The 23,571-nt window shown below is 44.4% G+C and overlaps 1 protein-coding gene across 8 annotated transcripts in view; it reads left to right on the forward strand.

Annotated features, from left to right (window-relative positions):
• Kank1 (KN motif and ankyrin repeat domains 1) overlaps positions 1-23,571 on the forward strand; it is a 205,128-nt gene that overhangs the window by 56,025 nt on the left and 125,532 nt on the right. For 6 of the 8 annotated variants that reach the window (XM_015996406.3, XM_076561544.1, XM_076561558.1 and 3 more), the window contains exon 2: positions 21,224-21,351. The exons of 1 other annotated variant lie outside the window; for it this stretch is intronic. The gene's annotated coding sequence lies outside the window, so the exon portion shown is untranslated. Of the gene's footprint in view, positions 1-20,401; positions 20,598-21,223; positions 21,352-23,571 lie in introns of those variants that run through there. One more of the 8 variants, XM_076561555.1, reaches the window with a different exon arrangement.

Below are 23,571 nucleotides of genomic sequence, written 5' to 3' on the forward strand. Positions count from 1 at the left end.
ACTTATCTGGGGTCAGAGAACAGAAAAGCCACTAGATATAGAGGCCAGAAAATGGTGGCACACACGCCTTTAATCCTAGCATTCCAGAGGCCACATTGGAAACAGCCAGGCATGGTGACACGCCTTTAATCCCAGGAAGTGGGGTCAGGAAGCAGAAAGGTGTTTAAGGCGTGAGGACAAGGAACTAGAGGCTGGTTAAGCTTTTAGGCTTTTGAGCAGCAGTTCAGCTGAGATCCATTTGGATGAGGACACAGGCTTCCAGTCTGAGGAAACAGGACCAGCTGAGGAACTGGTGAGGTGAGGTGGCTGTGGCTTGTTCTGCTTCTTTGATCTTCCAGCATTCACCCCAATACCTGGCCTCAGGTTTGATTTTATTAATAAGACCCTTTAAGATTCCTGCTACAGTTGACTGTGTTCAAGGGGGATGGATAGCCACGTGGTACAAATGTGGCTGCTGCCTGGAGAGTGTGAAGGAGCCTGGTGACACTGGGCAGAGTAACTCGCGCGCGCACACGCGCACACACACCCACACCCATTACACAATGGACTTTGAGAAAAGGGAGCAAAAGCCTGCCTTCCTCTGTGTTACCTATGACCCTTGTGAAGACCAGAAAGAGTGGCTAGGCAGCTTTTGTGTAAACCAGATTTTAGAAAACCAGAGAACTGGAGACACTGTACACAGAGCGTTCACATCCACCTACCTTCACTGGCTCGTGGACTGCTGGTGAGAAAATGGTAGCACCCCAACTTTAGGACTCTGCCAGGAGCCCTGGCAATGGGGACGTGAGTGCTGAACAGTGATACACAGTTGCTCCCATCAACCCGGTGCAGGGAGGGGCCTTACAAGATTTCTCTACAAAGCCTAACTGTTCTTCCAAATCCCTACTGAGTGGATCAGACCCAGCACGAGACGCTTTTGAAGTGTCTCTTAGCTGGGAAGCGCCATCAGAAGGAAGCGTGGCTGGGAGTGTGAAGCCTGCCTGTTCATGGAGATGTTCTGTTCTGAAAGTGGAACTTCTGTAGGTCTCTTCTTCATGGAGGTCTGGTGCTGCGTTGGTTCCTACTAAAGCTTCTTGGCTATCCCGAGAAACGCCCGAGACTGCTTGCCAGACTTTTTTACTAGGGAACCTTGTAAATTTGGGGAATTCACTAATATTAATCCTGGTGGTAGTTTTAACTGGCTTTGCTTCTCATCTTAAGGAGGAAGAAAAGCGTTCGAAAGTTAAGTTGCGCACAGGGACACAGGCCTGTAATCCCAGCGCTGAGTTAAAGGCATGATCAGTCTTCAGGGTCGTCCTGGGCTGCTTAGCCTGGGCAGCCAGAGACCCTGTCTCAAGCAAACTGCTCCTCACCTCATGAAATTAATTTGTCTATAGCTGCAGACTAGTCAGGCAGGAAAAGGGTTGGATTCTGAGTGAGAAAAGCATACATTTTATTCACTCTCACAACACCGAGGGGGTCAAGATCCTTGCCACCAGGCTGCAGGACCTGAGCCTTGTCCCCAGAACCCACATGGAGCGTGGAGAGAACGAACTGACAAGATGTGTCTTCTGACCTCCCAGGCATGCTGTGGCATGCTCTGCCTCCTGACTCCCAATGTCAATAAGTCAGTGTAAAAGGAAAATTAGCCTCCCCAGATAGGCTTCAGATGAAAGGTGAAACTGTTTAAATTCTCCCGTCATTTCTGTTTTTTTTTTTCCCTTGAACTTCATACCTAGTTTTCAGCTTAACTAAACTTATTTCCCCATCTTAGACTCTCCCTAAGTGTGTAATGTCTGTATAGTGTAATTGAAAAATCAAGGTTTTGGAAAATTTGTCCTTGTCATGGTAAATCAGTGACTGTATTTGTGCTGAAGTCAGTGGGCTGATTGTCACACACAAACACACACAGGTCTATCTTGGTGTCTTTCACACTCATCCTGGAGCTCACCAACTTGGCTAGCCTGGCCAGGAAGGCCCACAGATCATGCGTTTCTGCATTCACCGCACCAGAGTTACGGCATGTATAATGTAGTGTTTGTCCAGTCCCGCCCTGCCCCATGGTCCTGCAGCCACTTATAAAATAATCATGTAGAGGTTTAATATTATTTACAAACTGTATGGCCGATGGCAGGCTTCTTGCTAGTTAGCTCTTTTATCTTAAATTAACCCGTTTCTATTAATCTATGTGCCTGTGGCCTTACCGGTCTGCTGGCATCTTGCTGCTCCTTGGGCAGTGGCTAGGCATCTCTTTCTACTCCCCTTTCTTCTCTCCGTATCTCTGCTTGGATTTCCCGCCTCTAAGTTGTCTTGCCATAGGCCAAAGCAGCTTTATTTATTAGCCAATGGGAACAACACATATTCACAGCATACAGAAAGACATCCCACAGCACTTCCCCTTTTTATCTAATAAAAAAGGAGTTTTAATTTTAACATAGTAAAATTAAATATAATAGAATAGTTATCAAGCAGGAATTAAAGTTACAATACCTAGTCTATTTGTATTTGGCAAATTTAAAGAAAATATTCTATCTGTTTTATATTTGTGAGTCTAAGGTTTTATATCTAATTTATTTTTTATCATAACCAAGGAAAATTATAATTATAACTAGTCTTCAACTACATCAAAGACCCCAGAAGGATATAATATTACCTAAGTAAACAGGAAATGCATTGTAAGCAACTTCTAAAAATCTAGAATGACAGAGACAGCCATCCAAATTTAGGACAGTCATCCAAAATTCCTCTGTAACGTTGGGGCATCCATCTTTAGCCTAAAGGCCTAAAGTTTTTTTAGTCACTTTTCTCTGTGTCCTGTAGAATATCTGGCAGTCTCCTGTGAAGCAGGAACCTGAAGGAGCATCTCGCCTTGTTTTGACAAAATTTAGTGGTCATTTTTCTATGGGTCCTGTATGTCCAGTTTATATAACATATTGTCAAGCAGGCCATTTTGTGCCAAGAAGATGAACTCCATATGGAGTGTCTTCAATGCCCTTCTTCCTCTTTGAAGTAAATTGATGCTGCCAGGAGCAGATGTGTCTCGTTGTCCAGAAAGTCTACGCATTTAAAATATCATATTCTGTAAGTTTTTGAAGTGTTTGAAGATTACCTACCTAATTGAAACATACCTTTATATACCTAAAAAACTTAACTAACGTGACTATAAATTTGATTATCCTAGATGACTATTAGTGTCTGTATTTCTTAATTGTATATTATAATTTTAAATGAGCTGTATAAACATAATACCTTAAACAAGAGTAGAAATATACACAGTATAACAAAATTAATTTAAATTTGTAATAAACGAAAATCGATAACAATGTACAATGAACAATCATTTTAAACAAGTTGTTGCTCTTTAAAAGTAGATTCAATAATCTACCCTTCTATCCTATCATATCTATAATATCCCCTTTTCTTCTTTAGTGAGAGATCGCATTTATAATCAACCCCCTTTAAATAAAAATAAATATTTATAAACAATATTTTGGGAGTTTGGGCGTAGCTTATCCTACTACTTCTTGTTGATTGGGGGCACTGGTAATCTTATGGGGATCCTAAGAAAATTAAGAATTAAATCTTGGCTGTAGTAGTGTGTGAGGATGGATCACCTCAGCCAGTTGCTTTGAATATATGCAGCATGCTGTTGGACTTTTTTACATTTGCTGTAGGGAGTTGAATTCAGGTCCTCATGCGTATGTGCCAAGCACTTGACCAATAGAGCAGACATCTCCCCAGCCTGGATGTATTTTAAAACGTTATTTTATTATTTCCTTACAATGTGTTAATAGATGCAAAATTATAGGGTCAGAAGTAACGTTAAAATAAATGGTAAGCCAGATGTGGTGGCTCATACCTTTAATCTCAGCATTTGGGAGGCTGAGGCAGGAGGATTGCTGCATGTTCAAGGTCAAAGTGAGACACTATCTCACCCAAACCAACAAGATTGTAACCACGTTGAAGACTTGATACATTTTACTAAATTGATACATTTTAAACCTGAGTTTGCTTGCCTCTCCCCCTGCTGAATGTGCCGGTGTTCACCGCATGGTAAGGATGGTGTCCGTGTGTCTCTCCCAACTTGTGTCTCTCCCAACTGCCCGCTTCATCTGGGACCAGCCCCTCTGTGTGAGGAGGCCCTTGGTACATGCAGTGTCTCTGTCCATAGGATGTGGCTTCTGATCTAGTGGCTTCTGATCTAGTCCTGTACGTCTACCTCCCCGGCGCTCTTCCAAGGCCTTCCCTTCCTGGTATCAACTCTAACTCAAAGAGCTGTGATGAGCTGGGAACAGCCCTGTGATTCCTCATTTCATCCTGTCCCTCTGTGACTATTTACCTTGGGTGGACTTTCTGAGAAGCTGTTAAAGTTATTTCTGGGTTTTTGGTTTTTTGTAATTGTCCAGTGCATTTATTCATTGCTACCTTTCTAACAAATTGGTTATTTGTTCTCATTTGGGCAGGTGGCTTGTTCTCTGTAATTCCTCAAGGCTGGTGTCTCTCTTGGTTCTCCTGGGCACTGATGGCAGGAGGTGTTCTTAAGTCTGTTCTTTTTTGGCTCTAAACTTTTCTGGATTTTCATAATAACCGTGTAACTGGATTTGTGTTTCTTTAAGTCAGTAATTATTTAGAAGAGTTTGCTTTTCATGTGTTGACACTCATTTGTGCAAATGTGTCATGGTTTTGTCTTAATTGGTGCTTGGAGTGTGGTCTGTCGTGATTGCGTGCAAGAGGTTATGGAACTCCTCTGTGCTCTAGTACAATTTTATGTTTGTGTACATTTGAAAAAAGTTATTAATGTAAAGATGACTTAGGTTTGTTTTTTCCAATCCCAAACTACATTTTTATGACTGTGGGGAAAAAATGTATTCAGCACAAACTGATCAGGAAGCCTTGACTCCTAGTGGACCAGCTTTGGGATGAGTTACGCTGTCTGGCTGCCCAGAGGGCTCAGCTGGTTGATGCCCTACCCAATACAGGAAAAAGAAATCAAGTCATAGTCCCCAGAAACCTAACCTGTGACCTAGACTGGGTTCCCAGATGCTTTTTACCAGGAGGTTCAGCTGTTAAAGGACTTTCATCATCCTGAAAGGCAGGGACAGTCTTAATGTGGCTGATAAAACCTGGCTGTTTAACGCTGTTTATTATGGAAATTCAGGCTTGGAGACTTCACTTCCCTTTTTAAAATTATCTGTCTCCATTAACTTAGATTGTTGTATATATATTGTTGTTTATACACACATATATACACACTAGGTAGCAAATTATATTGATTTTAAATGTGAATTTATTAACTTGAAAGTCCATTTGCATAGTTCTTTGTTAGACTTCATTAACTTCTTCCTCCTCTCTCTCTCTCTTTCTCTCTCTCTCTCTTTCTTTTTTCCGAGACAAGGTTTCTCTGTAGCTTTTGAAGCCTGTCCCGGAACTCTGTAGACTAGACTGGCCCGGAACTCACAGAGATCTGCCTGGCTCTGCCTCCCGAGTGCTGGGATTAAAGGCGTGCATCAACTTCTTAAATGCTTATCTAATAATCTAAGTTTCTGACTTTTTGTTACAGTAATGAAGTAAGCGGCAAATGCATTTCCTTGGAAATACCTTTTCTTTTTTTTAATGAACATTATTTCCTTGCTGTGTTTTTAGAGGGAAACAATAAGCTTCAGAAGGTTCAAAACATACAGCTAGATGTGGTGGGTGTGTACATGCCTGCAATGCCTGCACTCTGGAGGCAGAGACAGGAGAATCCCCAATTCCAGGCCAACCTGCTGACATATCAAGACCCTGTCTCAAAAACAATAGCAGTAACAACACCTACCCACCCCCAAACATATAAAAAAGAAGTTACAAATATAAGGAAAAAACTAACTATTCTAATGCTTTTAATCCCAGCACTCGGAGGCAGAGGCAGGTGGATCTCTGAGGTCCAGGCCAGTCTGGTCTGTGGAACTAGCTAGCTCCAGGACAGCCAAGGCTACATAGAGAAACCCTGTCTCCGAAAAGAAAACAAACACACACCAAACTGTAACTACCAAGGACGGTGAGTGTGTCTTGTTAAATCAATTAACTTTCAGTCACCCATTCACACCTCCACAAAATGGACCCAGTCCAGCTGAGGAGGAGAAGGGTTCCTTTCCAGGATCAGCCCCGTGGTAAGTTGTGTGTGACAGGTGTGTGTGTTCTCTGCAAGAACAGGTCTTGTTCCCAAGGCAAACGGTGACATGCAATACAGTCCTGTCAACGGCAGAGCAAACCTTCCTTCCGCCTCAGGGAGATTGTTGACAGTTGCGGGAGGTCTAGGCTGGCCCCAAACTCGTGGCTGCCCACCTTTGCCTCTTGATTACCGAGATTACAGATGTATGTAGCCGCACCCAACGGTGTAGTTCAGTTTAAAACAAGTTGAAACCAAGAAGTTGATGTTTTCCTTCCACTAATACATCTCAGACTTATATGTGTAATAGTGACTAAAATAAATATTTCTGTACTTTTAAGGCATGTCCATTTTAGCAGGGAAGTTTAAAATGTTAATGCGTTTGTTGCATGAGTACCAGTTTGTACTGAGGAGGAGACAAACGCTATTTCTGGTTGGATGACTTTGTACTTTCTACTTCTATAGGCAGTAATCCCAAGAGATAGTCTCCTTCTGGAATAGGATGGGGAGGCTGGGGGCAGGGGTCGCTCCAGCAGGACTTGCTTTTGCATTCTTGCCAGTCTCTTCAAACCTTGCAGCAGTATATGTGCTCATCCAGGGGTGTTGACTTTTAAGAGAAAGTCCCTTCTTCTCTTAGCAAGCATTATAAATAATAACTGGTGTGGATTTTTGGTCACTGGATGAAGAGGAAGAAAATCTGGCCATCAGGGTTCCAGGGTTCAGGAAGGTGTGGATCTGATGTCATGGTAATTAGAGTGTTTCCTGGGTTAGCATCCCCACCACACATAGAGCAGTCTTCACAGAAGAATGAAAGATAATGTGACGGATGAGGGGTTAAAAGCACTGGCTGCTCTTGCCCAGGACCCAGCTTCAGTTCCCAGCACCCACCTGGTGGCTCACCACCCTCTGGAACGCCAGTATCTGGGGACCTGGTGCTCTCCTCTGGCCTCCAGGGGTACTGCCTGTACATGATGCACGGACATACAAGCAAGCAAAATACCCACAGGTATTAAATTTAAATAAAATTTAAAATGATACCTTGTCACCAGGCAGTGGTGGTGCATGCTTTAATCCTAGCACTGGGGAGGCAGAGGCAGGTGGATATCTGAGTTCAAGGGCAGTCTGGTCTACAAAGCAAGTTCCAGGACAGCCAGGACTATACAGAGAAGTCCTGTCTCCAAAAATCAAAAGCAAAAACAAACAAACAAAAAAAGATACTTTGTCGGTGTGAAGGGCCGGGAATAATAAAGTTGATGCTTGCCCAGTTTCTATTTAGGATCATTATTTTCTTCCTTAGACTGGAAGTAAAAGGCTGTGAGTGAGGAGGAAAAGCCCCAGGGGGTGTTAAAATTGATTGAAATGATTAAAGTATTCTCTAACGAGGCTCTCCACAGCTCCCCAATCCCAGTGATTAATACTTGTTTTCCAAATCTGGAGTGAAAAGATGAGAAATTATTTCATTGTAGTAAAGGCGGCTGATATGTGGCTGGAGAGGTGGCTCTGTGTAAGCAATTGCCCTTGCAGAGGACCTGGCTTCCGCTCCCAGCTCATGACTATCTGGAACTCCAGTTCCAGCGAGTCTGATGCCATCTTCTTGCTTCCATGAGCACCAGGTATATATGTGTGTTGCACACACTTGCTTGCAGTCACTTGTACACACACACACACACACACACACACACACACACACACACTTAATTAAAAAAACAGTGGCTGAAGTTGGAAGGTCAGTCTTCTGGTCTTAGAGATGAGTGTACGGTTTGGAAAGGTGTGCTGTCGGGATGGGTTGACTTGCGGGAACAATGCGCCTCTTGTTTCTGTGACTGTAGCTCACTTTAATTAGAGGCCGAGGGCAGCGTGGAAGGTGTTTGGAGGAGCCAGGGAGGGCATTAGTAGGCTGGCCAATTCCCCACAGCCCAGTGCTTCCAGGGCGCATGCCAGGGCAATCTGCATTTGTCTTTCATGGTGGAAGGAGTCTTAGCCCATAAAGTCACAGAGATGACCTGCCCATCCCATGGTCTCTGTTCTCCGGCTACAAAGTCTTGGAAGGCTCACCTCACGCCCCTGCTGTCTTGGGAGAAGCAGAAGCTTGTCACTTGCAGTCTCCCCTGAAGACTAAGGAGTAAAGAGAGTGGGCGTGGGTGTGGGTATGGAGGGACAGGTGTCTGCTCAAAGACCAGCATTGGAGCTCTGCTGAGTTCTGCCAGTCAGCACTGCAGATCCTGTGGGCGGGGCTGCCACAGAGCCCCTCCCTGGCCCCACCTCTCACCCTGGCCCCTGGATTGAAGTAGGACATTTATACATTCCTAAGATGAGCAACCTGGGAGAACCTTAGGTTTGTAATGCTTTATTAAAGGTCGTGTGTGTGTGTGTGTGTGTGTGTGTGTGTGTGTGTGTGTGTGTGTACATGTGCTTGTATGTGGGTGGGTGTTTTAATTGAAACCTGTATTATCGGCTGTACCATATCACAAACAGAACTTATTTTTTATGAGGAAAAATGAAAACATGGACAAAACAGCTTCAGATTCTGATTTTTTTTTTTTTTTATGAAGCCTCCCATTTGCGAAGATTTAGCTTCAAAACTAAACAAAAAAAGCTCTTGCATCTTTCTCCCACATGTTGTTTTCCAGTGAGGAACTCTGGATCCTGTTTTAAATGTCATACCCCATTTCAATTAAACCAGGAAAAACATTTTAAGAGAAGAAACAGTTTCTGATACCAAGTAATGTCTTTAAAATTACACAGTCGTGGGGAATTTGTCCCAGTGTGGAGATAAGTGTCCATTTACATGTGGAAAGGAAGGGCATGAAGTGTGTACAGGACATGCCTGACGTCTGCCACATAGAGGTGACAAAAGCTATATTCCTAGTGAGGGACTTCTGTGCATGTATTAACACGGTCACTAACAGAGCAGGCGCTCGGGTAACAGGCAGGTGACAGTGGCCTAAGCCATGGCTTATGAGTGGTTCTCTGTTGTGATCTCTGGACCAGACTCTGCACATCATCAGGGAGGTTTTTAGCAAGTTGATATTCTCAGGTGCCTCTCAGATTCAGGGAAATGTACTCTAGAGTATCCAAGAATGGCTCTAAAACAAAACAAAACAAAACAAAACACAAAACAACACAAAACAAACAAAAAACAAAACAAAACAAAAACAAGGTCTCCATATACTTCCGATAGGGTCAAGGTTGCCAGCCACAGGCTAGAAGCATCTTTTTACCATTGCATCAGTTTCATTGTTGAGGTCTGCACTGGTGATAGACTTCCCCGGACTCTCCATGCCATCAGCAGTGGGAACAGCCTCCTTTGAGGACTTCCACAGACAGCCTTACGGGGCCACAAAGGTAGCCTTATGAGGTGCAGAGGGAAGCCAGGGTCGAGAAAAGCGTGCTGAGTTCCCTCTACTCCGAGGCCCTTAGTTTGCTGGGTCCAGTGTACTGTGGCACTTCCTCTTCATGGAGCTGTCTGTCGTTCTCCGGTCCAGCCTTGATGTCTGTGTTGGCTCTTTGCCGAGAGTCACAGAGGGGGATGATGTTTCACTCAAAGTCTGTGCATGCTGGTTCAACTCAGAGATACGGGAAGCTTCGAGATAAACTTGGCGCTTCTCTTGAAACTGATTTTATGTCAGACGGAGGGACCTTATCTTGTAAGCCATTAATATCCTTTGCCTGACGGGTAGCAGGTGCTCTGGTGTGCAGCGTTTGGAGGAATCACTAGACAGTTAACACCAACTGTGTATCGTCTCCCAGAGAGCCAGTTTCTTCGGCTTCTCTAAAATATGCTCTCTGGACTCCAAGCAGCATCACCTGGGGATGCTGTAGGAGCACGACTCAGGCTCCACCTCAAACCTCTTGAGTCAGACGTTCTGAGGTGGCAGCAATCATTTTAACAAACCCTGAGGGGTGATTTTGGAGCATGCTAATATTTGAAAAGAACTGGTTCTAAGCATAACTCTTAAATTATTTTTCTAATTGTTGCACAATAGTTCTGTACCTCCTGGGATTTGCATTTGCCTAGTTTCTGAAGTTTCTCTTGCTATTGGCTTCTGCTTTTTAGTTAACTATGATCTGATAAGATACAGGAATTATTTGGATTCTTTTGTATTTGTTAGGATTTTCTTGTGGCCTAGAATGTAATCTGTTTTAGAGATGGTCCCTTGGGCTGCAGAGAAGAATGTGTTTTGTTCCTGATATGTGGGATATTCTGTAGGTACCTTGTTAAGTCAATTTGATCAGGAGTATGACTTAACTCTGAAGTTTCTTTGTTGATTTTTAGTTTCATTGACGTATCTAAAGATGGACACTACCATCCCCTCCCACCTTGAGCCTTACTCTGCGTAGCCCTGGCTGTCCTAGAACTCACTCTGTAGACCAGGCTGGACTCAAACTCAGAAATCTGCCTGCCTCTGCCACCTGAGTGATGGGATTAAAGGCGTGCATCACCAGATGGAATATTCTTATATCAGAACTGAATTGATTTTTAGGGCTATTAGTATGAAATTGGAAGCCCCAATTTCAGCACATGTATGTTTACAATTGTGTCTTCTCAATGAATTTTTCCATTTACTAGTATGTAGTGGCCTTTTAAAATCTCTAATTTTGGGGTGTGTTCTGCTTTGTCGTATACCTGAATCTTCCAGTTTATTTCAGGTTTTGGCTGTCTTGGTAGACGGGCTTCCATCCTTTCCTCTGTATCTAGCTTGCTTGTGAGGCATGATTCTTGGAAACCACAGATAATTGGAAAAAATTTTTTTTAAAGATTTATTCATTTTATGGAGTGCTCTATCTGCATGTACACCTTTATTCTAGAAAGAGGGCATCAGATCCCACTATAGATGGCTTTTGCCACGATGTGGTTGCTGGGAATTGAACTCAGGACCTCTGGAAGGGCAAGCAGTCAGTGCTCTTAACTGCTGAGCCATCTCTCCAGCCTGGAAAGTTTTTTTTTTTTTTTTTTAATTCAGTTGGTCTTTGTCTTTTAATTGGTGATTTAAGGTTCTTCTTTGAAAGATGTTTATGAATTCCTATAATTTTGTTGTTTGTTCTTCTGGATGGCTGGATTATTGTTTGTTCTTCTCTTCCTGTCCTGTTAGTATTGGATTACTGTTGAACTGTGTTGGACGTGATGGATTCCTCCCTACTTTTGTTCCTCCCATGAAATTTATTCTTTCTGTGCTCCTATGATTGAGACTGTCTTTCTTCCTCCTTGTATAGTTTTCCTTTTAGATCTACAGTGCTGGATTGATCATAAACTGCATTAGTTTGTGTTTTTCTTAAAATGTCCCTATTTCTCTATTTGGAAGGATGGTTTCCTGGCCACAGCAGTCAGGGCTGGGAGTTATTTATGTTAGAGTATGAAATATGTCATTTCATGTGTCCGTGCTTTTAGGTTGCCAATGAGATATTTGATGTTACTGATGTGCTTGGGGGTGATTTAGTATTTTCCCTTTGGAATGTTTCCTATCATTTTCTTGCTTTGTATGTTTGACATTGTTTCTGTATGTTTTTTGGTAGAATTCTATTGCCTTTTCCAGTGTGTGTGTGTGTGTGTGTGTGTGTGTGTGTGTGTGTGTGTGGTGTTTGTTGTGTATCTGTCTGTGTGGTGTGGAGTGGTGTAGCGTGTGTGTGTGTGTGTGTGTGTGTGTGTGTGTGTGTGTGTGTGTGTGTCTGTCTGTGTGGTATGGTGTGGTGTGGTGTAGTGTGTGTGTGTGTGTGTGTGTGGTTTCTGTGCTGTATTGACTTGTTAGTTTGATGTCTCTCCCTCTTTAATTTGGGGCTCTTTCTTACTGAGCAGCCTGTTCTTGAGAGCTCAGCCCCTAATATTACCCACAGAGCATAAAATAAATTCTTGGGATGAGGTTTCTGCTCCCCCTCTTCCTGCGGGGACCCACGAGGCTGGAACTGTGTCCATTTTGGCTTCTTGCCGTATTACCTGCCCTTTTATTGACTCTATTCAGCCCTTTTATCACCGTCTCTGGGGATTCCAAAGCTCTATCTCTTTGGAGCACAGTCCATACTTTCTTTTTAGAACTATTTTTTGAGGGAGGGTCTCACAATGTAGCCCTGGCTGTCCTGGAACTCACTGTGTGGACCAGGCTGGTCTGGAACTCACAGAGATGCACCTGCTTCTGCCTCCGGTGCTAGGATTAAAGGTGTGCGCCACCAATGCCTTGCTGTCTTTCTTATGCTCACTCTTGTCCTTAACTAGGTCTCATGGTGGCGGTTTCTAGTCAGCCATCTGGAGAAGGCTTGCATATGGATTTAATAAAACGTGTACAGCTGAAAACAGGAGTTGACCACATGCCAAGTTTAGAAAGTGTATACTGGGGCTTCAAGGAACAGAGTTTGCTGAGTAGAGTCTGAGAGGGAGGCGAGGGCTAGCTGCCTCTGGTGCCCCCAGGTGCAGACTCTACTCCATCACGTGTCTGTCCCCACCATCCCCTGCCGCTCTGCACCACTTTAGGCTTCCCAGTACACCCAGTGAGTGGGGCACACAGAAGAGTGGGTCCACTGGGAATCTGATACAAGGAACAAAACCAGCTTAGGAATGAACTTATCAGGATCCTGAAATGCTCCTAAGAGCCCGGGAGCCTCGGAGAAAACCTGTCGTCCTCACTTTTCTCAGCTCTGGCCCCCGCTTTCTGCAGACCAGTGTTGTCTAAGTCTTTCATTTAGAAACCCAGGTTGTTTCTTTAGACTGTCACAGTCACAGAAATGGCAGTAGGACCCAGGGAACATGTTGAGAGGTGGAAGATGGCCTTTATTTATAGACACCGCGGCCTCATCAGAAAACCCCCAAGAGGCCACAGATCTCATGACAGGACGAGGCATTCTCCCTGCACACCCCATTAGCGTGATGCTGTGGATTTCTCCATTAACCCCAGGCTAGGGGAGTGACCTTCTTGGGCTCCAGGCTGGTGTTAAATGAGAGGGAGTGTGGGTCACTTCCAAGTCACTCTGTTCCTGAGGCCCCCTGGCTGTCAGCACCTGATGCCTTCGGCGATGCCTGTCTCTGTTAGTGCAGACCTTTGACGCGACAGTGGTGACAGCTGAGCCCGAGTTCTTAGGGAAAGGCTTCGTGGTCAAAGCCTTTTCATGGGTGACTGTCTGCTTTAAAAGCTTCCCTTACTGAAAATGTTGAAAGTCAATGACACAGAACTAAGAAAATAGAGACTCTGGGTCTCACCCCTCCCCTTCTCCATATATATATATATATATATATATATATATATATATATATATATATATATTTTTAGTTTTTCGAGACAGGGTTTCTCTGTGTAGCTTTGCGCCTTTCCTGGAACTCACTTTGGAGACCAGGCTGGCCTCGAACTCACGGAGATCCGCCTGCCTCTGCCTCCCGAGTGCTGGGATTAAAGGCGTGCGCCACCACCGCCCGGCTATTTTTTTTTTTAAGTCAGTAGTTGATTTGAATTGGGCATGAATCTTAGTCCACAAACTAGAGGTATTATTGCGTTTTTCCTAAGTTGACTTAATAGTCACAGTGACCTGTGGTGATATTGTGTTCCCCAATATATTGTAGACTCTAATAAACTTATCTGGGGTCAGAGAACAGAACAGCCACTAGATATAGAGACCAGAAAATGTTGGCACACACACCTTTAACCCTAGCATTCCAAAGGCAGAGATCCGTCTGGGTCTCTGAGTTCAAAGCCACACTGGGAACAGCCAGGCATGGTCACACATGCTTTTAATTCCAGGAGGTGATGGCAGGAAGCAGAAAGGTATATAAGGTGTGAGGACCAGGAACTAGAGCCTGGTTAAGCTTTTAGGATTTTAGCAGCAGTTCAGCTGAGATTCATTTGGGAGAAGAATCAGAGGCTTCCAGTTGGAGGATACAGGATCAGCTGAGAAGTGGGTGAGGCGAGGTCAGCTGTGGTTTGTGTTCTGTCTCTCTGACTCTCTGATCTTCCAGAATTCACCCCAATACCTGGCCCTGAGTTTGTTTTTATTAATAAGACTTTTTTTTTTTTTTTTTTTTTTCCGAGACAGGGTTTCCCTGTGTAGCTTTGCGCCTTTTTCCTGGAACTAACTCGGTAACCCAGGCTGGCCTCGAACTCACAGAGATCCGCCTGGCTCTGCCTCCTGAGTGCTGGGATTACAGGCGTGTGCCACCACTGCCCGGCTTAATAAGACCTTTTAAGATTTATGTTTCAGTGAGTGTCTCTCTTTGGGTTACGTGGTTCGCCTTGGTTGTCCCTGAAACTCTCCCCACACCTCCTTCTTGGGGTTGTGTGGTGGTTTGAATGAAATGGCCCCCATAGGCTCAGAGGGAGTGGCACTTTCAGGAGGTGTGGACTTGTTGGAGGAAGTGTGTCACTGCGGGAGAGCTTTGAGGTTTCAGAACTCAAGTCAGGATTGACTCACTCACCCTTCCTGCTGCCTGCGGATCCTGATATAGAACTCTCAGCTCCTTCTCCAGCACCATGTCTGCCTGTGTGTTGCCATGCTTCCCACCGTGGTGAGACTGGACTGAATCTCCGAACTGTAAGCCAGCCCCAATTAGATGTTTTCCTTCATAAGAGTTGCCGTGATCATGGTGTCTCATCATATCAATAACACCCTAAGACAGGTTGTGTCAAGCTTCTAGGTCTGATGGCCTGTCACAATGTCAGTAAGGCCTTTGGGCCCTGTGTTGACACTGGTCCCTGCCACTTTTGAACTACTTTTGAGGCCATGCTTGGCCTCACAAGTGTACATTCAGCACCTGGCTTTTCTCCTGCGGCTCCCACTCTCCTGTGGCTGCAGCCAGAGGGCAGATGTGGTTCTGCTGGTGTAGCCTCCCTGAAGCTGGGAAGCCAGAGCCACAGGTACTTGGGAGTTGAACACTGAGCAAGCTTCCTGCCTCCAAGCCTGTGATGAGCTACCTCAGGCTGGGTACTGCCCAATGGTCTATAGTCCATGCTTCCTCAGTTTACCTAGCCACAGTTCTTCTCTAGCTTCTGTGGCTACATCCACCCTGCAGGGATGCCAACTGTCCTTGCTCATGGCTCCTGAGATATATCAGCCTGTACCTGCTATCAGGTGGCAGGGGAATTTGAGACATTTGGCTTCCCAATTCCAATTTGGAAACTTTCTATTGCACACGTGTTAGCCTTCAAATTTCTAGAATTGTCTTTAAATCATCACCTGATTAATCAAAGTATGGTGTTTTTTTTTTCCCTTTCTGGCAATGAGTCCTTTGGTTCTACTAATACCCTTTGATAAAAACCTGTCTTCCAGGGTCACACAGCCATGAACTTTTGCCCTCAGGCCTCAGCAAAGAGCTGTGAGCCCAGTCAGGTTTAGTTATCAGCTGCCTCCTTTTGTCCTAATTTCAGACCCTTCTTCCTTGCCCTTTGCACAGCTTCTACAGTAAAAAACAAAACAGACATTTGGGAGAGAGACTTAGGTCTAAGTGGGGAGGACCCTGCAGGATGACAAAGCCCGCACCCGGCGTTGATAGGAGCAGTGTTTGCCAGAGAGTTCGGTGGAGCCCTTGGCTTCTAGAGTTGCAGCACGGGCTGTGTGTAAAATATTTATAGAGCACAGCGTGCTTCGCCTTTCACAAAAGGAGGGTTCGCGTGGGCACTGTTACTGTGGAAGTCACTCACCGAGAAGCCCCTGAAGGACCTTTGGAAGAAAGGAAAACGTTTGCCGTTGAGTTTGTAGTGGCTGATAGAGTAGCCTTGGTTCCCAGCCCCAAACACTTGACTTTTTATGAATATCAGAAAGACCATTAAGTATCAAGAAACATAAAGCGAGAGAAGTGAGTTTACTCGTGACTGAGTTTACTAGAGATGCTCAAGAGGATGGATGGAGCTAGGAGCTGTTTGAAGCTTAGCCTCTGAGATTACAGCTGAGAAGAGTCTTGAGAATCAGTATATGGTGTGTGTGTGTGTGTGTGTGTGTGTGTAGACCAGGCTGGCCTTGAACTCACAAAAATCCACCTGCCTCTGTCTCCCAAGTGCTGGGATTAAAGGCGCACGCCACCTCAGCATGGCTCACTCCCCACCTCCTTTTGAAAGCATACTTTTTTATCCAACCCAGAGCTTGACCATTTTAGCCAGGTAGTCTGATCAGAGACACCCAGGGATCCATCCATCTCCATCTTACCTCTCAAGCCTTAGGATTGCAAACATGTGCTGTCATGACTTGCTTTTACATAGGTACTCGGGATCTGAACTCAGGTCCTCATGCACTTAGTAAGCCATCGTCCCATGTCTACATGGCTTATATGTAAAACCAAGAGTCTCTCACTCTATCGTATGTTTGTCTGTGAAAGAGGAGTGATAGTTCTCACCTCACAGCCTGATGGAGGGCTGGAAGACTGAGGCACCCGCTGCTTAGTAAGTGGGGGTGATCCTGTTTGTTCCTTTGCTTTTATGAAGGTTACTTTGACTTGTGAGCTTACCTTGACTTTCTGAGATCTTTGAAATAGGCCGATAAAGTGGAGATGTTCCTCTTCTGGAAAAATGTGAGCTAGGAAACTCTCAGCAAGGCAAAGGCATATGCTAGTGTCTTCAGACTCTCGAGACCCACACCAGGATCCTTTCTGAGACTCAGAGGCTTCCGTAGACTTTACTTCATGTAACCAAAACCTCCCAATCAGTGTACAGTCAGGGTATCACGTGGATGATGCCCTTGATCTAATGAGATAGTGTAAATCCATACTACCTGGTTAACACTCAAGTAGAAAAATAAAGAACAGGAACAAGAAGTATAAAAAGGTAAAATGTGTTAACTTCATAGCCACACTGTTTGAAATATCTATAGACTATAATATTAAAAAATACTAAAAAATATATTGGAGGGGTGTGAAAGAGTGGTATTGCCACGTGTCGTAGGATTTAACATTGTTTTTTTTTTTAAAGATTTATTTATTGGGCTGGAGAGATGGCTCAGAGGTTTAGAGCACTGGCTGCTCTTCCAGAGGTCCTGAGTTCAATTCCCAGCAACCACATGGTGGCTCACAACCATCTATAATGAGATCTGGCACCCTCCTTTGTATAAATAATCTTTTTTTAAAAAAAGATTTATTTATTATGTATACAGTGTTCTGTCTGCATGTATGCCTGAAGGCCAGCAGAGGGCACCAGATCTCATTACAGATGGTTGTGAGCCACCATGTGGTTGCTGGGAATTGAACTCAGAACCTCTGCAAGAGCAGCCAGTGCTCTTGACCACTGAGCCACCTCTCCAGGGATTTAACATTCTCATGTGCAGCTTTTCACAGTACAGCTCCTTACGTTTCATGTGACTGGCCTGTGACTTTTTCCAGAAAAATACCGAATAATGTGTGAAAAGGTATCCAAGTCAGCATTGTTTTACAATCAAAGCTTAGAAAATTATTTCAGTGAGTCAAAGGAGTTTTAAAATGAAATCCCATACAGTCATTAAAATAAAGGTGTAGAAAACTATTATATGACAGTGCTTCCATGAAAATAAATGGGAAAATCCAGTTACAGATAATACCAGATAATTCTTGTTTGTGTATTATGTTTATAAATTGGCCATGTGTAACCAGAAACTTTTCTGGGTCCCACCTGGCCCACAGCAGCTTATAAAATAATCACTAGAGGCTTAATATTAATTGCAAACTGTTTTGTCTATGGCTCAGGCTTATTGCTTGCTAGCTATTACGTCTTAAATTAACCCATTTCTATTAGTTTCTATTAATCTATGTATCACCATGTGGCTTTACCTGTGTTCCATTACAACCTGTAACCCCTCCACCCCCCACCCCACCCTCGGTGTTTGTGTCTCCCTGACTCCACCTTTCTTCTCCCTGTATCTCTCTTGGATTACCCGTCTGGCTATATCCTGTGTTGCCATAGGCCAAAACAGCTTCTTTCTTAACCAATGGTAGCAACACATACTCACAGCATACAGAAAGACCATCCCACAGCAGCCATGGATATATACCAAAGTGGGGAAAGATTCAACAAGATGCTAACAGCACTTAACAAGTTTTATCTCTTGAATTTTCTAAACTTATACTTGAGAGCAAACACTAATTTTTTTGGTTTTTCAAGACAGGGTTTCTCTGTGTAACAACATCTGTCCTGGAACTCACAGAGATCATCCACCTATCTCTCTGTGCCTCCTGAGTGCTGGGATTAAAGGCATGCGCCACCACCTCCCAGCTTAGAACAAACACTATTTTGAAAGATGAAAACATCTTACTTTAAAAATAATTGAGCGTTAACTTTATAAATTACCCAGCATTGTGCTGTCGGTTTGACACAGCGTCGTATCTGTTTTATCTGTGTGAGTAACCGTCGTGTTCCCGCGTTCCAGGCTTGGCAGTGGAAAGTGTTGAATGGTGAGATTTCTTAGGGAGACAATACCAGGCAAGCAGGGTGGTGTTAGCAGAGCAGGGGTTGGCAGCTAGGGGCTGAACTGTCACATCCCAGTGGTGGTGATATTTTGGGGAGCTGGTGGAATCTTTAGGGGCTGGGAGCTGGTTGGAGGAAGTAGCTCATCCCTGGGGGTATATCATCACACACCACACCGCATCCTGCCAGCTCTCTCTGTTTCCTGGCCCACCATGAAATGGAGCTAGCTGCTCCACCCTCTGAAACTGTTGGTCCAAATAAGGCCTTCCTCTCTAAGTTTCTCTCCTCTGGATTTCTCATACAGAAGAATGAAACTAAATAATTCAGGTGTTTTTATCAGGATGTTAGGTTAGGCAGACCCCAGGGGTTGAAAGTGACCAGCAGTCAACTTTAGAGTTCTTGACAGGCAAGTCTGCTATTCCATTTGCTCTCCTGGTTTCTCTTCAGTCCTCTGCCACAGGCATCTTATGTCAGCCATATTGAAAGTTGCGCCTGCTTCCTGTTTCTCAAGACGGAGGCCTCCTGTGAGTTTCTGTCCTGCCCTACTCAACTCTGCTGTTGGCATGGTTCTCTCACCTTTGTGGTGGTTCCGTTTCCTCTCTATCAGTTACTCTTCCTGCATCCCTCAGCACATCACTAAATCTTCTTCTTATTCCTGCTCAGGACCTTCCTTTAGGTTTTTTGTTTTGTTTTGTTTTTTTTGAGACAGAGTTGCTGTCCTGGAACTCACTCTGTAGACCAGACTGGCCTTGAACTCGGAGATCCACCTGTCTTTACCCCCCAGTGCTGGGATTAAAGGCATGCACCACCACCGTCTGGCCTTCCTTTAATTTTTTTGTTCATCTCTTTGGGATAAAATTGTAGTCACCCTTTTCCCATGGCAAGTTATTGTCAGTGATGGTAAGAGCTTGGTTATGAGACGCAATTTGAAATTCGAGCATGTTCACTTTGGCATGAGATCTAATACTTGTTGGACATACTTAAAATTCATCTCTTAGCTCCATGAGGTGATCCTTAGACTGAATTGCCTATAAGTGGTGCCCAGCCTTTTGACATTACCTCTCGATGTCTTCTAGAAATGTGCTGGGTCATGTTCATATGCATCTCAGGACCTATGTGACCTAGCAGGTTAGATGTGCCTGGTACCCACTGGTCATTGAACCTGGGACACAAAAGTTGTGAATATATTGTACGCAATTGGTTAACAATATATTTCAAAACATACATATTTTGTGAATTATTAAATCCAGGCAGATATATCTTCTCAAACATTTATTATGTCTTTATGGTGAAAACTTTTGAATTCCTTTTAGTAAACTTAGTAAAGCCCTATTGACTTCAAAGAGCGTTGGCAGAGCTGACCCAGAAGAGAATTGACTTATAAAACTCTAATACTGTCTACACTAAAGTGAAAAACTTAATAATCACTTGTCAGCTGGACAGTTAAACTTAATACACAATGCCACACTGGACAGTAATGTTAGGTGGTGTTTGAGGGTTACGGAAGGTGGATGATGAGCATTGCTGGGCCTGTAACCCTAGCACACACCTCACAAGGGGACATGATGGTTACATAGGCAGAGTGGAAGACTGCATATTTTTGGTAGTCGGGACTAGTCTCCCTGGAACAGAAGGAACTGGAAGCTGCCAGCACATAGTTAGTGGATGATAGATCTTGGGAGAACTGAAAGCCAGCACAGGAGTTTATATTTGGCAGAAGACAAAATCTTTAACACCAAGGGTATGGGTAAAAGAGGACTCGGGGTTTAGAAGTTTTAAGGCTAGAGAGCCTTAGGGTTGGTTGGTGGTAGTCTGTAAGATGGGACGGGGATGGCTGATGCTGTTGAGTACCTGTGGCGGGATCAGTGAGACAAAAGATTGTACTGTTCTTCTTTAACAGCAGCCTCTGGGATGCGTGTTCTCATTTTATTCATAGCGAAGCTGAGACTTTTGGCAGAGCAGACATACTGGTTCCATTCTGCAGAATGGCGGGAGTGTGATTCATGCCCAGGGATTCATAGAGCAATGATTTCATAGAGCAATGAGGATGTGAAAGTGGCGTCGGTTCTTGATTGCGTAGTCAAGAAAACCAAGAGCTCGGGGGCAAGGGCAGTCTCTTCAAGGTTGTGCAGGTAATAGGAAGAAAGCGGACAGGTGGCAATCCACAGGAAGGGTCCAGGCTACAGGTCAAGAAGTCGTAGACACATGCAGTGTGCCAGTGGCTTTGGTACCAGGCAATGTTACTAAATCACTGCCACTAAAACAGAAGTTCAAGGAAAGATGGTGGCCGATTGGTGTCGGAATTGGCAATGGTGGAGAGCGTGGTTGAGTCTCAAGGTTCTTATCCCGGGGAACTGCCACTTAAGAGCGTCGATGAGGGTGGTCCGAGTATAAAATGACAGGAAACAATGTAAAGATGGGGGGGGGGGGAGAGATGTATGAGCTGACCTATGTATATCTTAGCAACTACACAGAAGAGTGGTAACAGCTGAGGATGAAAGGCGGTGAGGGATGAGCCCTTTTCTTTGAAAGAATAAATCACCGGAAGAGTGGCAGCCAGCCTCTACCAGCAGAGAGACCGGTCTTTGCATTTTCCTCAGTTCTTTATCCTGCTCCCACTCCCAGCAGGAGAGAAGTTGAGGTTGATTTTGGAAACGCATAGCTGACCCGAATCATTGACTACCCCGGCTGGTCAGCCTCAACTTAGAAAGGAGATCGCTCCATCACACTTCCCTCAATGGGATCTTTCCCCTTTCAGAATGGTTGTCACCACACTGGATGGACTGCTGAGCTACTGAGTTACGTCCACCTTCTCTGACCACACGAGGGAGTTGTCGGTGGAGTTGAAATGTTGATTGCGGTAACCTCTGACCTTACGTGATTGAGGTAAGGTTTTACTTTTTATCTTAAAGCCATCACAAAGTTGTCGTGTTTGTGTCCTATAACTTTACTTTCTTCAGACATCAATCCATTCCCTTCCACAGGTTTTTATGCTCTAATATTCCATTCAGAACACTCTTAATCTGAAAATGTATAAGAGTGCAGAAAATATTTTTATAGGATGAAATATGAGCAGGCTGTTTGACGCTGAAAAATGGAGGTGAAATATATTACTCCTCAGATTAAATCAATAAAATATTCCATTTCCATAAACACAGTATGCACAGGCCGGACTATACTAGAAAAAAATTATTAGCTCAAGAGAAGGATTATTAAGGCTACTTGAAATAAATGGAAATACTTAAATATTAATATATTGCTGGTTTAATTCAAAAGACAAAAGTAAAAACACAGGAAATTTAAAAGAAAAACATTGTCCCACTTTGATATGTTAACATTGCATTGAGTTAGTGTCCCAGTTTATTTAGTGTGTGAGCTTCAGTTCCTAGATTGGTTTGGCAGTGATGGACATTTGCCACATTCTTGCCCTGTACCAGTCTCCACAGCACCCCCTCTGTAGGCGTTAATTTATTGATTCCTATAAAAATTATTTCTCTTGTCTTTTTATTACTGTTTGTGCACGTGTGTGCATGCAAAGGTCAGAGGACAACTTCCAGGATTGTGGGGGATCGAACTCAGGTCATCGGGCTTGCACAGCACGCACATTTACCTGCAGAGCCGTCTTTCCGGCCTGTCCGTCTGTTAACTCTTAATGATCTGTGAGATCAGGGCTTTCGTCACCGTTTGCATCTAAGAAAACTGAGACTTTGGGAAAGTGACTTATCCATGCTTGTGTATACTTGGGCTAGTGCAGCCGGGTGGTGGTGGCGCACGCCTTTAATTCCAGCACTCGCGAGGCAGAGGCAGGCAGATCTCTGTGAGTTCGAGGCCAGCCTGCTCTATAGAGTAAGTTCCAGGACAGGCACCAAAACTACACAGAGAGACCCTCTTTCGGAAAAAAAACAAAACAAAAAAACTTGGGCTACTGAAATAATAAGCCCCACCAATAGGCTGTTATACGTAGTTCAACAGCACGCCTTTTTACGTGGCTGCGCAATGCTCCATCTCTCTACCCCATCCTTTTCTTGGCTGTGCGTCACTTCTCTTTCTATAATTTTAGAAGCTTCATTATTGGGAGTATTTGTCATACACATGTATGATAGTTTCTGTAGGGTGAATTGCTGCCCCCATGGTCTTGCCAGGGTTGATGGGACACTCCTCTAATTGGTTTTTCAGAAAGCTGTGCCAATGAAGCTCCTTGGCTTCAGCATAGAGAAGTAACTGAGTATGCCCAGCAGCACTTGAAGATTGCAACTTGAATGACGCTGTCTTGGTTTTAGAGATCCCGAAGGTTCTTGCAGATATAGCCTCTTCTACCCAGTGTTCTAGAGACCGTCACATCGGCACGCTCGCTTTCTGTCATCACTTCAGGGTTGCAGGACAGTGCATAAGGGTGCAGGCTCGAGAGTAAGATGCCCACTTTAGATCATAGGAAGGCTAATCTGCCTCAGTTTCCCCAACCTCCCTTGTGAGACACTTTGGAATGGCCTGCCTTGGTACATGCTCAGCAATCCTCTTCTATAGCTGTCTTCCAGAAGTACATGCTCACACAATTAAAAAAACAAAACCAAAAAACCAAAGGCTGTACTTGTTTTGAATGAAATGTGATTGTTACCAAATTAGTAAATCACAGTAGAAACTAGACTGTGTCATACTGCTTGCATTAGCTGTAACAGGCTGAAGCTCACACATAACCACTCCTGCCTCTGTATAATGGCAGAGTAGAAACAGGGGTGACTAGGCTCTTGCAGCTTTATGGCTCCCATTGGACTCACACACACACACACACACACACACACACACACACACACACACACAGGCACGTTCATACTCATTTGACCCTCTGCATACCTGTAGGGAGGTGGAGCTGTGACTCCCATTGGACTTACACACACACACACACACACACACACACGCACGCACGCACGCACGCACGCACGCACGCATGCACGCGCACGCACACGCGCACGCACACGCTTGCGCATACTCATTTGACCCTCTGCATACCTGTAGGGAGGTGGAGCTGTGACTCCCATTGGACTTACACACACACACACACACACACACACACACACACGCACGCACGCACACGCTTGCGCATACTCA

This window comes from Peromyscus maniculatus, chromosome 1, assembly GCF_049852395.1.
Source record: "Peromyscus maniculatus bairdii isolate BWxNUB_F1_BW_parent chromosome 1, HU_Pman_BW_mat_3.1, whole genome shotgun sequence".
In the NCBI taxonomy this organism is placed as follows: domain Eukaryota; kingdom Metazoa; phylum Chordata; class Mammalia; order Rodentia; family Cricetidae; genus Peromyscus; species Peromyscus maniculatus.